Source organism: Somniosus microcephalus, chromosome 7 (assembly GCF_052327205.1).
Source record: "Somniosus microcephalus isolate GS21.2 chromosome 7, FLI_Smic_1.0, whole genome shotgun sequence".
Classification (NCBI taxonomy): domain Eukaryota; kingdom Metazoa; phylum Chordata; class Chondrichthyes; order Squaliformes; family Somniosidae; genus Somniosus; species Somniosus microcephalus.
Window position 1 is genome coordinate 64,808,490 of NC_140993.1, and position 15,899 is coordinate 64,824,388.

At 44.7% G+C, this 15,899-nt stretch overlaps 1 protein-coding gene across 2 annotated transcripts in view; it reads right to left on the reverse strand.

Annotated features, from left to right (window-relative positions):
* Positions 1-6,481, reverse strand: part of scap (SREBF chaperone) — a 297,372-nt gene extending 290,891 nt beyond the window's left edge. Inside the window, exons 1-2 of one of the 2 annotated variants that reach the window (XM_085992516.1) lie at positions 4,448-6,481; positions 3,667-3,738 (exon numbers count right to left, since the gene is read on the reverse strand). The gene's annotated coding sequence lies outside the window, so the exon portion shown is untranslated. The remainder of the gene's footprint in view (positions 1-3,666; positions 3,739-4,447) is intronic. The other variant, XM_085992515.1, reaches the window with a different exon arrangement.
* Between the last annotated feature and the right edge of the window lie 9,418 nt (positions 6,482-15,899).

A 15,899-nucleotide genomic window follows, 5' to 3' on the forward strand; every position in this document is an offset into this window, starting at 1 on the left:
GAGTGCGTTGGAACAAATGCATGGATGAGGGTTTCAGCAGCAGAAGAGGTGAGGCAGGGGCGCAGTCGGGCAATGTTACGGAGATGGAAACAGGCGGTCTTAGTGATAGTGCGTATATGTGGTCGGAAACTCAACTCGGGGTCAAATACGAACCCAAGGTTGCGAACAATCTGGTTCAGCCTCAGAGGCATGAAGTTCCAAGTAAGATGGGCACGGCTTTGGGAATTCAAGGACTTTGGAGAGGAAAGGGATCAACTGAGCTGCAGATGTGCTTTTCCATAAATGTCAAGGGTGGCAGGAGATTGTTCAACGGTTTTAGTGCAAATATTAGTGACGCATTAGGAAATGGGTGTTATTTGTGGCGGGTATTTTGCAAGGTTCACAAGATGATATTTTACAGCCATTGTGTGGCACAGTTTCACTGTTACACTGACCACACCAAATGCTGATGCAAGCTCTCTACCAGCCTTTCTATGATTCGGAGAGGCATTTAAAATGCAAATTAACAATTGTTTTGCATAGATCCCAAACAATGGCCAATTCGATAGTAATGTTTGGCCATTCAAGAAGAACCTGTAGTGCCTTGGTGTTGACAGACTCTTGATACTCTACTAGTTTTTCAAGAAAGGCTTTTAAAAATCAGGCCACAGACACCAGAAAGGCTGCAAAGGGAAGAGTATCTCTGCTCTAGGCTCCAGGTCAGAGTGCAGGGAGAGATTGTTCTTTCAAGTTGAATAAGACAACCCGCCAAAGTGAGCAAATGTTTGCATGTTTTTTATTTTTGTAACAGTACATGAAGAGACATTGTACTGATTGTATCAAGCAATTCTCTTCATTGATCTGTGTTTTAACTACTATCAAAATAAAACAGTTTACAATTCAAACCTAACCTCGCCTCATCCAGTGTTCAATCAGTCCGACTTTGGAGAGGTTGAAGGACTACATGTGTGTAAAACATGGGGCTAAAAATTCAGTGGCGCCGCGTTTGGGGCACCAAGCTCGCCTGGGCGCCGGAAGTCCCGCCCCGGAAGGAGCCGGGAGCGCCAGCCCGATATTCAGTTTGAGCGCCCCAAACGGAAGCGGGGTGCTGCTCGAGGCGCCCCGCGTCCCTCTTGGGGCGCTAAAACTGAATATTGCAGCGCAACGTGCCGCAGGGCGCGCTGCGGTACTGCAGGCCTTCCTCCCCTTCTTAAAGGGGAGGGGCCTGCACCAGCACGATCACCGATCGCGAGTGCCGGCAAAAGAGCCCGGCACCGAGGAGAAGTGCCGGGCTCTCGGGACACAGCCGGCACAGCCCGGGGGGGGGGGGGGGGGGGGGGGGGGGGGGGGAGATCAGGAGGCCGGGGAGGGCAGTGCGAGGAGGTGCTGGCAGGCAGCCACCGAAAAAAATGGCCGCCCCGCACCTCCCCTTTAATTTGCACCACTACCGCCGCAGGTAGGCCCCCCTGAACCGGTCGCGATTTGCGACCGGCGCTACAGGGGGGGGGGGGGGGCGCAACCCAATATCGCGTTCGGGGCGGTAGCAGGGCGCTGCGCACACCGATGACGTCATCGGTGGCGGCGCAGCGCTACAGGCTAACGCCGCCATTAGTGCCCCGCTAAATATCGTGGGAGGCGTGGCCAGTGGCGCTAAAGCCACTGAGTGCCCTCTTTGGGTGCTAACTGGTGGCGCAGCCCACCGAATTTCTAGGCCTTGGTATCTAATCTGGAACACTTAAGGAGGTTCACTGTTATACTTCTGGGTCCTGCTACCGTGCTGGTAGACATAGGGCAGTGGAAGTCAACGTAAGGAAGGATATACTTACCTTAGAAGGGGTGCAACAAAGGTTCACTAGATTGATTCTTGGGATGAGAAAGCTGTCCTGTGAGGAGAGATCGAGTAGAATGGGCCTATATTCTCTGGAGTTTAGAAGAATGAGAGGTGATCTCATTGAAATGTATAAAATTATTAGAGGGCTTGACAGGGTAGATGCTGAGAGGATGTTTCCCCTGGCTGGAGAGTCTAGAACTACGGATCATAGTCGCAGGATAAGGGGTTGGCCATTTAGGACTAAGATGAAGAGAAATTTCTTCACTCAGAGGGTGGTGAATCGTTGGAATTCTCGACCCCAGAGGGCTGTGGATGCTCAGTCATTGAGTACATTCAAGACTGAGATCGATAGCTTTTTGGGCACTAAGGGAATCAAGGGATATGGGGATAGAGTGGGAAAATGGAGTTGTTGTAAAGGTTCAGCCATGATCTTATTGAATGGCGGAGCAGGCTTGAGGTGCCGTATTTCTTATGTTCTTATGGGAGGTTGGAGATGGGGCAAGGACCAAGAGGTCAAGCATTGTTTTTTTTGAGAGAGGTGATGATGACAGCAGATTTGAAGGGGAGAGGAACAGTACCTAAGAAGAGAGAACCATTAACAATAACAGCTAACATGGAGTCCAGGAAGGGAAGCTGGGTGGTTAGCAGTTTAGTGGGAATAGGGTCGAGGGAGCAGGAAGTGGGTCTCATGGACAAGACAATAGAATCTCTTCCTAAATAACAATATTGTGATCAAGGACCTGAGCACATAAAGCTAGGTTGACACCCTCCACTGAGGGTGCGCTGCACTGTCAGAGGTGCTGTCTTTCGGATGAGACATTAAACTGAGGCCCTGTCTGCTCTCTCAGGTAGACGTAAAAGATCCCATGGCACTATTTCGAAGAAGAGCAGGGGCGTTATCCCCAGTGTCCTGGCCAATATTTATCCCTCAACCAACATAACAAAAACAGATTATCTGGTCATTAGCACATTGCTGTTTGTGGGAGCTTGCTGTGCGCAAATTGGCTGCCGCGTTTCCCACATTACAACAGTGACTCCACTTCAAAAGTACTTCATTGGCTGTAAAGCGCTTTGAGACGTCCAGTGGTCGTGAAAGGCGCTATATAAATGCAAGTCTATCTTTTATATATATAAATAAATGTTGGGTGACATAACAAGATTATGATAAATGTGGTCCTGGTCATGGCTGGGAGTACAGAAAGAGGTGGAGAATGTATTAATCCTATCATAAAATAACCACAGCCTAAAGCATCAATAACCATTGATATGCATATAGATATAGAACAGTGGACAAATCAGTTTGGACAGATCTGATCGATTCTAACTGACAAGCAGCAGCAGATGAGTTCGTTTTTGAGGAACACTAAGACAGCACCCCTCATAGAACATAAAAGGAAAAGTCCCAATTAAGTTGGAAACAAATGCATTTTTAATTGCTTTTTAGGGAAAAAAAGTTTATACTTTTTTTTAAATCACAGAGTTTGACAGCTCGGTTTACTTTACATTAATTTTAAACAGACTAGCGCTGTCATATGGAAAGGCTAAAGTGCAGTATTATAAAACAAGTAATAACACTTGGCACGCCTCCTGCTTCCCGAATATATAAAAATTGCTGATACATTCTTACAACAATGTAAATAACGCAGGGACCTAATCATTGGTATCAACCTCAGAAAAATAGAACGGAATGTAAATAACATGACCGTCGATTTTAGATCACAATGGGGCGCAAAGAAAACATTCACGCAGAGGAATTAAAAATCAGAACAATGTTTCATTTAATTTTTTAAAAATTGAGGAAGAAATACCCAACACTCAATAAAAGAGAAAAATGAATTGCACGGAAAAACACTTACCAATACAGGGTGTGGGGAGGGAAGAAAGTTAAAGATCGAAAACGATGATAAAAACGTAGACTTATCACAAACCTATTTAGAAAGATATTTAATTTTTCAGATACATAATAGTTTTTTTAAACTACAATAAACAAATCACTGCAAAAAAGGCTTGTTTGACAGTTTCTGGTAAAGAGAGCATTAAAAAAAACTAGAAATAACATTTATAATCTTCAATTCAAAATGCGTGAATTTCACAGCAAAGATCTGACGGATACAGGTCCTGGTTTTAAATTAAAAAATGTAAGACAATTGGAAGAAGAGTAAATAAATGAAACGTTTTTAAAATCCGGAATGTTTTAAGCCCCGTGGTAAATGAATTTTAAAAATAATTGACAGATACTGGTTTAAAAAAAGACATTATAAATAATTAAAACAATTTTAAAAAGAAAAAGTAATTGCTGATTCGCAATTGCAATAAAATAATTTTCTGACAGGTATCGGCGCAGAATGAAGTCGGTGTTTTTTTTTAATAATGAGAAAGCAAAAATAGCATTTTTGGGGGAAATAAAAGTAGTAACAATAAAGTATAATGTGCAGCAGCGAGGTGCGAGCGCCCCTCCAGTGCAGGCTCCATACAGCACGGGGCTTGGGCCTAGCTGGGCTGCTCTCACTCACACACAGACTGAGACAGAAAGCTAAATTACTAAATATTTAAATCCCCACCCCCTAATTTTATGCAGAGCGAATGAACTAAAGCAGCGACATTAACCAGCTGTTTATATTGAGGTGAGTCCCTTACCTGGCAGCGTTTTTAATCCCCCACACCTTGATCGTTTCTCTAACTGGAGTAAAGTCCCTGAGTTTTAGCGGAGCCGCCGCTCGAGCGCGTCTCCCAGTCACACGCGGGCCCCCGCCGCTCGAGCGCGTCTCCCCGTCACACGCGGGCTCGAGCGCGTCTCCCAGTCACACGCGGGCTCGAGCGCGTCTCCCAGTCACACGCGGGCCCCCGCCGCTCGAGCGCGTCTCCCAGTCACACGCGGGCTCGAGCGCGTCTCCCAGTCACACGCGGGCCCCCGCCGCTCGAGCGCGTCTCCCAATCACACGCGGGCCCCCGCCGCTCGAGCGCGTCTCCCAGTCACACGCGCGCCCCCGCCGCTCTAGCGCGTCTCCCAATCACACGCGCGCCCCCGCCGCTCGCTCCCGCACACCAAGTAGCCCCGCCCACCTTCGCTGCTGCGCGCCGCTATTCCGCCCACCCTGACCAATGGAACGCGGGCGGTGAGATGCTGCAGAAAGTGTTACACACTTCCTCCTGATTCGCTTTTCCCATACAGTGTTCACTTGTGTCTGTTATAAAGGATTAAGGGGTTGGGAAACAAAATTGGCATAGATCAGCCAAACTGAAAATAAAGCAACATGCACTGATACACTGCACCTTGAACAGAGATTAAAAACATCCCAAGGTACTTCATTATTCAGACTAACATTTCTCAGTGAAGTACAGGGGGTGCGCTGCACTGTCAGAGGTGCCATCTTTCTCATGAAACATAAAAGATCCCATGGCACTACTTCAAAGAGCAGGGCAATTCTCCCTAGTATCCTGGCAAAAATTTATCCCTCAACCAACATCACTAAAACAGACAATCTGGTCATTACTACTTTGCTGTTTGTGGGACTTCGCTGTGTACAAATTGGCGACCGCATTTCCTACACTACAATAGTGGCTACACTTCAAAAGTACTTCTTTGGCTGTGAAACGCATTGGGACATTCATCAGCGATTAGGAGGGGGGTTTCAAAGGAGGTGGAGAAGCAGAGAGTTTGAGAGGGGGAATTCCAGATAGCTGCCAATGTTGGGATGAAGAGAGAACGTCCAAATCAGTGGGACTGCCCTCACTTGGCGCCACTCTTAATAATCTAATTGTAGCCAGTTCATCTTCACCCATGGCCTCTCTTTAACCCTCTCAACATCACTTCTAGAGTCCCCCAACGATCCTTCCTTGGTGCAATCCCTTTCCTCATCAACATAATGCACCTTGACGACATAATCCAGATATAGGATTTGCTTCTACATTTCTGTTGATGGCTACCCGGCTCTAACTCTTCCTCGACCCTTCCACTGTCTCTGTGCTCGTCAGACATCCCCCTCCAGGCAACTGCTTCAGCCCGAAGCAGACTATTTTCAACCTTCATGATCCTCATTTGGCTACCCTTTCCTGAAGGGAAAAAGATCATCCAGCAACTCCGACTGGCAGTGCATGTGGGGACTGTTAGGTGCAGACCAGATCAGGGTGGGTTTGCTAGGTGGGCGTGTGTGCTGGGAGGAGAATGCAAAGAAACTCCAGTATGATTTGGACAGGTTGGGTGATTGGGCAGATGCATGGCAAATGTAGTATAATGTGGATAAATGCGAGGTTATCCACTTTGGTGGCAAAAACAGGAAAACAGATTATCTGAACGGCAATAGTTTGGGAAAAGGGGAAGTGCAACGAGACCTGGGTGTCCTTGTGCACCAGTCGCTGAAGGTAAGCATACAGGTGCAGCAGGCGGTTAAGGCAAATGGTATGTTGGCCTTCATAGCGAGAGGATTCAAGTACAGGAGCAAGGATGTCTTGCTGCAGTTGTACAGGGCCTTGGTGAGACCACACCTTGAGTATTGTGTGCAGTTTTGGTCACCTTATCTGAGGAAGGATGTTCTTGCCATGGAGAGAGTGCAGCGAAGATTCACCAGACTTGTGGTGTATGTGCCTTTAAGAGCAATTGTGGTGTATGTGCCTTTAAGAGCCCCAGGTGTGCGTAATGCCGGTAATTGCCACTTGGGCTATATAAGCCTGTGTATTGTGTATATCCTTTAGAAACCCCCCCCCCCCCCCCCCCCCCCCCCCCCCCAGACTTGCTTAGTAAATACCTATGAACCAACTCCTGTCTTCAGTGTCTTTATCTACACACGGACACTACAGTGGCGACGAAGTGGAAACGGACTTACCTGCAATTCGGCAGCACCTCAAGGACATCGATTCCTCCAGCGTCCAGAAGACTCAAGGAAGTAAGAGAAACTGTGGTTTCACCAGCTGGCCAAGCTGGTGACAGGTACTGGCGCTAATCCTTCCTGGGCGTCAGGCTGGAGCTCCAGCGGCGGGCTCTACAGCTGAGACAGGCAGCGAAATCGGAGGCAAGCAATAACGGACTGGGAGGGTGCACTCGAGAGACGGCCGGCGCGGCAAGCAGGTCAGCGTTTAGACCTCCGTCGGGAACGAGTCTCCAACAGTGAATAAACGGAAACCACAGTAAAACAGCGTTGTTATCGGTAGCAGCGGCGGGAAAGCGCGGGAAGCGCCATATCGTTGCTACAGAGAGGAAAAAAAGAGCGCGGGAAGCGCCATATCTTTTCTGAAATGCCTAAATCTGGTAATATTGAGGCTTTTGATGGCGAAATAGAAGATTGGACCACATACGTGGAAAGAGTAGAGGTTTATTGCACTGCAAATGGAATAACAGATGAAAAAAAAGCTTCAGTACTTCTGAACTTAATGGGCGCGAAGACATACGGGCTGTTACGAAATTTAATCACTCCAGCCAAACCAAAGGACAAGACTTTTAAAGAAATTGTTGATACCCTGCAGGAGCATTTAAACCCAACACCGCTGCTGATAGCGGAACGATTCAAGTTCTTCAAGAGAAATCAACACAAGAATGAAAGTAACGCTGATTACCTAAACGAATTAAGAAAGCTATCAAAGTACTGCCAATTCGGAGCAGGACTATCGGATTATCTTCGAGACAAATTTGTTTGCGGTCTCTTAAGTGAAGGAACACAAAAATGACTGCTTTCTGAAAAAGATTTAACATTGGACAAAGCTTTCAGTATGGCTGTATCATACGAAGCAGCAGCAAAAGGAGCTGCAGAGATACAACAAGAGACACAGGACTTCGGCACCCATAAAATGACACAGGAGTTCGGAAGATGTTATCGCTGCGGCAGATCCACCCATAACCAGAGGGATTGCTGGTTCAAGGGCAAAGCATGCAGGCAATGTGGTAAGATTGGACACATTGCACGGGTATGCCAATCTGGACAAAATAAATCCACTGACAGAAAACAAAAAATCAATAAAGAAAAGTACAGGAAGGTACCAGACAATAGCTCCGAAGACCAGAATAGCGATAGCGACTCCGGAAACAAGAGACTAAGCTGTCTCAAATTACATAATGTACTTGCCAAAGAGGATTACCAAACCATTTGGGTTACCCTCACAATAGCAGGGTCCCCAGTTAAAATGGAGCTAGATACAGGATCAGCTCTAACCGTAATAAATCGACGAGATTACGAGAGGCTATTTTCGCATATACCTCTAAAAGACACATCCATTATCTTAAAAACATATACGGGGCAGAAAGTCTACCCCAAAGGAAAAATAAGGGTGCCTGTGGTATACAACGGCAAAGAAATACAAAAGTTGTATTTATACATTCTACAAGATGGTGGTCCACCGTTGTTGGGACGTGAATGGATAAGGAAGATACGTTTAGACTGGCACTCCATTCAGGCACTGACGGTGACCAGTAAGGAAAAAAACAATGATGACATCATACCTGAACGATTAAAAGACATCTTGGCCAACGCCAAAGAAGTGTTTCAAGAGAAACTAGGAACCTTGACAGGCATCACCGCCTCAATAAAAGTGGAAGATACAGCAATTCCAAAATTTTTTAAGGCAGGACCGGTGCCATACGCAATACGTCCGGCAGTCGAGGCAGAGCTGAAGAATTTGGAAAAGGCAGGCGTATTATCCAAAATAGATTGGAGCGAATGGGCAACACCCATCGTTCCAGTCATGAAAAAAACATTGAAAAATAACTCTGAGGAACAGAAAAAAATTCGCATCTGTGGGGACTTTAAGGTGACTGTAAACCCGGTCCTTCACACGGTACAGTATCCTCTTCCGAGGATAGAAGATATTTTCGCCTCACTATCCGGAGGGAAACGTTTCACAAAAATTGACTTGGCACAGGCATATCTACAGATGGAGGTTGAGGAGACCTCTAAAAAGTATCTCACAATAAACACACACAAAGGCCTGTACCAGTACAATCGACTGGTTTTTGGAATAGCATCAGCTCCAGCTATCTGGCAAAGAGCTATGGAGCAAGTCCTGCAAGGGATTCCGGGGACTCAATGCTACCTAGACGACATCCTTATAACAGGAGAAAACGACAACGAGCACCTTGCCAATTTGGAGCAGGTGCTCACTAGGCTGAAAGAATGGGGCCTACGAGCAAATCGCCCCAAGTGCGAATTTTTCCAAAATCAGATATCATATTGTGGCCACATAATTAATAAGGAAGGGTTGCATAAGTCACCTGAAAAAATTGAAGCAGTTATAAAAGCCCCAGCACCTGAAAATGTTTCACAATTAAGGTCATTCCTGGGATTAATAAATTACTATCATAAATTTTTACCGAACTTATCAACTATTCTACACCCTCTTAATGATCTTCTACAGACAGGAGTGATTTGGAAATGGAACGAAGACTGTAAACGTGCCTTCCATAAATGTAAAGACTTAATCACATCCGAGAAAATTTTGGCTCATTACAACCCATCACTACCAATCAGACTGGCGTGCGATGCATCCCCTTACGGCATAGGAGCGGTATTGTCCCATAGATTCCCTGATGGCTCGGAACGGCCGATAGCTTTTGCGTCACGCTCATTGAACTCAGCTGAGCGTAACTATGCCCAGATAGACAGGGAAGCACTCAGCCTGGTATGGGGAGTGAAGAAATTCAACCATTACCTACACGGACAAAAATTTACCTTGCTGACTGACCATCAACCCCTCATCTCCATATTCAACCCTAAAAAAGGTGTCCCCATTATGACGGCACAAAGACTACAGAGGTGGTCCCTTTTTCTAGGGGCACACCAATACAACATTGAATACAAAGGGTCAAAACAGCATGGGAATGCTGACGGTTTATCACGCCTACCGTTGCCAACGATAGAAGAGGCACCTACAGTAGACCCAGTAGAGATATTCCACTCTACCATAGTGGAATGTCTACCGGTGACAAATTCTGCCATTGAAAGGGAGACAAGAAATGACCCTACTCTCTCACGGGTCTACGATTTAACAGTGAAGGGATGGCCAGCACATGGCGAACCACTGTTGCCAGCATTCTCGCAAAGAAGAGAACAGCTGTCAGTGTGCCGAGGAACCTTGATGTGTGGATCCAGAGTGGCGATTCCACCCAAACTCCAGGATAAAGTGCTAAAGGAGCTTCACGAGGGGCATCTGGGTGGAGTGAAAATGAAGAACCTAGCTAGGGCGTTTGTATGGTGGCCAGGTATCGATGGAGACATCGAAGACATGACCAAGAGCTGCCTAGGATGCCAGAAGGTCCAAAATGCTCCGCCACAGGCCCCTCTACATCCATGGGAGTGGCCCTCATCTCCCTGGCAAAGGGTGCACATCGACTTTGCTGGTCCATTTATGGACTCAATGTTCTTAATCGCAGTTGATGCACACTCCAAGTGGCCGGAGGTAATAAAGATGTCCTCCACCACCACGGAAAAAACCATCACAGTATTAAGGACCATATTGGCCAGGAATGGGCTGCCGGAGCAGATATGTTCTGATAATGGACCGCAATTTGTGTCCGAAGAATTCAGAAAGTTCTTAAAGAACAATGGGGTAAAGCACTACACGTCCGCCCCATACCATCCCGCCACCAATGGATTGGCTGAAAGGTTTGTCCAGACCTTCAAGAAGGCCATGGGTAATGAAGACATAAAACTTCAGCACAAGGTGGATAACTTCTTATTTGCATATAGGAATGCAACGCATATGGTTACTAACCAAACTCCCGCCATGATGTTCTACAATAGAAACCTAAGATGCCGGCTGGATTTGGTCAAGCCCAACATCCGAAGGGACGTGGAGAACCGGCAGTTTCAGGGCATGAATGAAAGGCCAACTGGGGCCTTCCAGATAGACCAACCGGTTTTGGCCCGGGACTACCGTACCGAGAAATGGCAGCCTGGAACTATCTGCACACGATTAGGACCACTGATGTATACCGTGGACATCGGAGACAGCATAATAAGGCGCCATGCTGACCAAATCATCAAGTCATCCGAAAAGGGACAACCTACACCACCACTCTATACATCTAACGATGAAGTAGAGATACCCATATCTACCTCCGATCCGGTGATACTGGAGCCCGATGAACCCGACACTGGCCTTCAAGCCGAATCAGCCTTGCCAGAAGAACCTACTTCACCACCAGAAACTACTACACCCCCGAGGCGTTATCCGGACCGAGTCAGCAAGCCTCCTGAGAGACTAACTTATAATTAATTAATACAGCAATGTATATTATTTTGCATATAACATGTAATTAATAATTACTTAAAATATGATGTACTAGTTAGCTAGAAGGGGAGGAATTGTGGTGTATGTGCCTTTAAGAGCCCCAGGTGTGCGTAATGCCGGTAATTGCCACTTGGGCTATATAAGCCTGTGTATTGTGTATATCCTTTAGAAACCCCCCCCCCCCCCTCCCCGACTTGCTTAGTAAATACCTATGAACCAACTCCTGTCTTCAGTGTCTTTATCTACACACGGACACTACAAGACTGATACCTGGGATGGCAGGAATGACGTATGAGGAGAGATTGGGTCGATTAGGGTTATATTCGCTAGAGTTTAGAAGAATGAGAGGGGATCTCATTGAAACTTATAAAATTCTAACCGGACTAGACAGACTAGATGCAGGAAAGATGTTCCCGATGGCAGGGGCGTCCAGAACCAGGGGTCACAGTCTAAGGATAAGGGGTAAGCCATTTAAGACTGAGATGAGGAGGAATTTCTTCACCCGGAGAGTGGTGAACCTGTGGAATTCTCTACCACAGAAGGCAGTTGAGACCAACTTATTAAATATATTCAAGAACGAGTTAGATATATTTCTTAAGGCTAAAGGGATCAAGGGATATGGGGAGAAAGCAGGGACAGGGTACTAAATTTGATCAGCTATGATCTCATTAAATGGCGGAACAGGCTTGAGGGGCCGAATGGCCTACTCCTATCTTCTATGTTTCTATGACATTCCCTCTCATTAACAGTCTGCTGTTGCACACTGTCAAGGCTCACAAACAAATAATGGCTACTTGGATGAGCTCACTAAGGATCAGTGCATTCACAGAGAGGAAAATAAATAGCCTGAAAATAAAATTTCAGTGCTGCTGCCTTTACTGGAAAGTGTGAAGGGTCCTGAGGCAAAGTCGACATTTTAAAAAGTAATTAGAACTTCGGCCAAATTTCTGAGATGTTAACACTCTTGAGAGGGCAACATTACCTACAATAAATCGGTTAAGACTTGTGGCCATTCAGAGCCAAAAGGTCCAGGTTCGATTCACGGTCTGTACCAAGTGATTTATCAATCAGAGCAGTGGGCATTACATGTGGCACACAAATTTGAATCCAGTAAAGAGTAATAGCATGGCAGTCTCTTCCAGATTTCATACAGCTCAGGGCAACATGGTGCTGGTGACATAGACCAGGAAAGTCGCAGTTTTGCTCCTGATCTGTGCTCAGTTAATTGTGCTGACAGTCATGTACACCGCAACTCACCTCTTCTAAGGACTGGGGGGCAGTATTAAGAAATCAGGAAGAGCTTCTCCACTTGATTTTGCAGTAACTCCATTAACTGCTGGGCACGTGGATTCGACTTAGTCATGATGCATCCATGTTGACCAGTCTGCCCTAATCACATTCACACACGAATGGACTACTGCGTCCATGGTATTTTACTGCAGCATTAGTCACGACATTGGAAAGAAAGAAAAAAAATTGGAAGGCAAAATGATATTTCCTCTAATAGCTGTAAGGGCGCAGTGAAAAGTGCTTGGGGCAGTCTTAATATACACTTGCAACACGGCAAACGCTCTCTCGTGCTATAGTGGATATTGTGTGATGCAAAGAAGGTGGGTAAGCTACCTCAAATAGAATATACTAAACCCTACCTTGTGGGAGAAAGGAGTGCAATGCATGCGTGCAAGGCACCTAAAGCAATAGATCAAGGAGAGTCAAAAAAGTTGGAACCAGCCACCCCCCATTGTAATAATGAGCAAATAACTAACTGTAATTGTCTGTATGTCCTCCCGCTCCCACATCTGACATTTGTTCTCAGTTTTGTATATCAAATATACTTGGGGAAGTCATCAATATATAAATCTGTAACAGATAGAACAGAATGCCGCAATGGTATAAGAAACTACCTCAAAAGAAAAGCACATTTAAGACAGATTTCAAAGTTCTGCACACAAAGGAATCAGCACATGGAATAAGCTTCTAGGTAAGATAGTAGAGGCAAAGATACTGGAATCATTTAACAAACAATGAGACTGTGAGAAACTAGGAACTGTGGAGAAGCAAAGAAATTTATGTGACCATGTATGTAAATCACCAAAAGCTAGCAGACAGGTACAAAAAACAATGTTGGCCTTCATCTCAAGGGGCTGCAATATAAAGGGGAAGAAGTTATGCTTCAATTGTATAATGCCTTAATCTGACCCCATCTGGAGTTCTGGGCACCGCATCTCAGGAAGGATATAATGGCCTTGGAGGGGCTACAGCGTAGGTTCACCAGAATGATACTGGGGCTTAAAGGGTTCAATTATGAGGATCAACTTGGTTTGTATTACCTTGAGGATAGAAGAAGGGGTAATGTAATTGAGGTGTTTAAAATGATAAAAAGATTTGATAGGGTAGATGCAGAGAAACTATTTCCTTTGGTGGGAATACAGAACAAGGGTGCATAATCTTAAAATACAGCTAGGCCACTTTGGAGTGAAACTAGGAAACACTTCTTCACACAAAGGGTCGTGAAAATTTGGAATGCTATCCCAAAAATGGACAATGTGGTTGCTGGGTCAATTGAAAATTTCAAGACTTAGGTAAGATTTTTGTTAGGCAAGGGTATCAAGGGATATGGAACAAAAGCAGGTAAATGGAGTTGAAGTACAGATCAGCCACGATCTAATTAAACAACAGAACAGACTAGAGAGGCCGAAAGGCCTCCTCCTGTTCCTACGAGATTCTGATATAGATAATGGCTAGATTTTCCCCCCCAACTATTTTGAAGAAGAGCAGGGGAGTTATCCCAGGTATGCTGGCCAATATTTATCCCTCAATCAACATCACTAAAACAGATCATCAGGTCATCATCACATTACTGTTTGTGGGAGCTTGCTGTGCGCAAATTGGCTGCCGCATTTCCTACATTATAACAGTGACTACACTTCAAAAATACTTCATTGGCTGTAAAGCGCTTTGGGACGTCCGGTGGTCGTGAAAGGTGCTATACAAATGCAGGTCTTTCTTTTACTGGATTAACTATGATGGAGCCTGGATGGTTTTCCTCATCTATATCCACCATGTGAAAAATGGTTTCAAAAGCACGCATCCCAAGTAACTTTCCAATTTCAGCTGTTCATCAGGAGAGGTGTTGAGTGGAGAGGAGGAAACAGAAAAACAAACAAGTCATACCAGATAAATCTCTCGAGTCTGATAACAGAACTGCAATGGTTGACTCTTGACTGCCCTCTGAAGTGGCCTAGCAAATGACATCAGTTGTTTCAAACCACTGCATGCAGTGAACCAGGAAGGTGGTCACCACAAAATTCATACTTCCTACGTGAAAACCTAATCAACAGCTGTGCTCATACCTTACACCTTGCGGAAAATGTTATGATTGAACATACATTGGGTTATATAATCCCAACTCTTCTGACGTAACTTTTGGTCACCCCTCCAATGGCCAAGATTTTCCCACATCAGCTATTTTCATGACGAATGTCATAAGTTAGACGTGTGTACCCCAATCCTCCAGTGGCAAAATCAATGTCAAATTTGACTGGAAAACTGATTTGAATACACCTCAGCGAAGATAGTGACAGATCAGACGTGGCGCAGCACGACGTAGTTTTAGGGATGAGAACCAGTAACAGCCATCTTCATTATTGTTCATAGGGACTTGATATTTTTTTAAAAATCATGAGTGCAGAATTATATTGTCAGAACCAGAATCTACAAATTTACTTTGGAAGTTAAATGAATTATCATTTTTTTTAAATACTACTTTAGATTATAATTTTGAGTAAGTTACTTCACTTTTTATAATTATAGAAAAAATTGAAAAGTTGGCATGTTACTTGCTCGTGCTACATTTCACCCATTTGGTCTTATTTTCATTAAGTAATTCAACAATTCATTTGAACTGTAAGGTCTATTGAAATCTCAATTTTCTTAAAAAAAAAGCAAGCTTCTACAGAACAGACATGAAATGATGTCCTCTGAAGCTAGTTTTAGTTGAACTCTGAAAGGGCTGCTAAATGTATACCAGTTGGTGTTTTATGGATATTTTTTTTTTTAAATCAGGAAAAACACAATCTTGTTACTTGAGCTTTAGGTATTTTGTTGAAACATCTTTCTTTGCTGTGCCAACACCTCAGATACCATTGTTATTTGTGCAAAGGAAACAAATTTGTTAGCAGCTCAAAATTATTCACGTCATTTAAAAATTTGATGGATTAGTTACAAAATCAATATCGTGCCCCTGCCAGGCTACTAGTGCCATTATTTTTAAGTTTAAGTAGCAGTGGCATGTTTAAATTCAGGAAAATGGTGGCCAGCATTGATTTTAATGGAGGGTGGAGTTATGATAAATATCTTCCAACTGTTCTCAGAGAGGGTAATAGTGGAGTGGCAACAAAGTTCCAGGCAAATAAGGAGTGGCATAATTAATAGACATCATTTACTCCACAATTTCCTCTTGCTTTTGTGTCATTCAAGGGTCCTTATGCGATAGTTGTGTCATTGCAATGGTGCAAATCCTCAGTAAAATCTGGGCTGACGTCTCCTTTAACTTAGTGTCTATTTTTGTTTTCTTACGCCTCTGAAGCACTTTAGCGCACTTTTTGTTAAAGGCGCTTTTTTAAATGCAATTGGTTATAAAATATGAGTGTCAATCTACAAGATGAACACTGCTGCTGAACTGAGTTATGCGGATGAGCTTTGATGGCTGTTTAGCCTTTACTTATTCCCAACTATAGGACTCAGCCAACTGCTGAAGAAAGCAGCCAGAGACAGGGGCTGCTTTAGGCCCTCAGGAGGTTTGGATCATTACAGTAACTTGGTTTGGATGTATTCCCTTGATCTAAAATACCAGGAAACTGAGTACATTAAA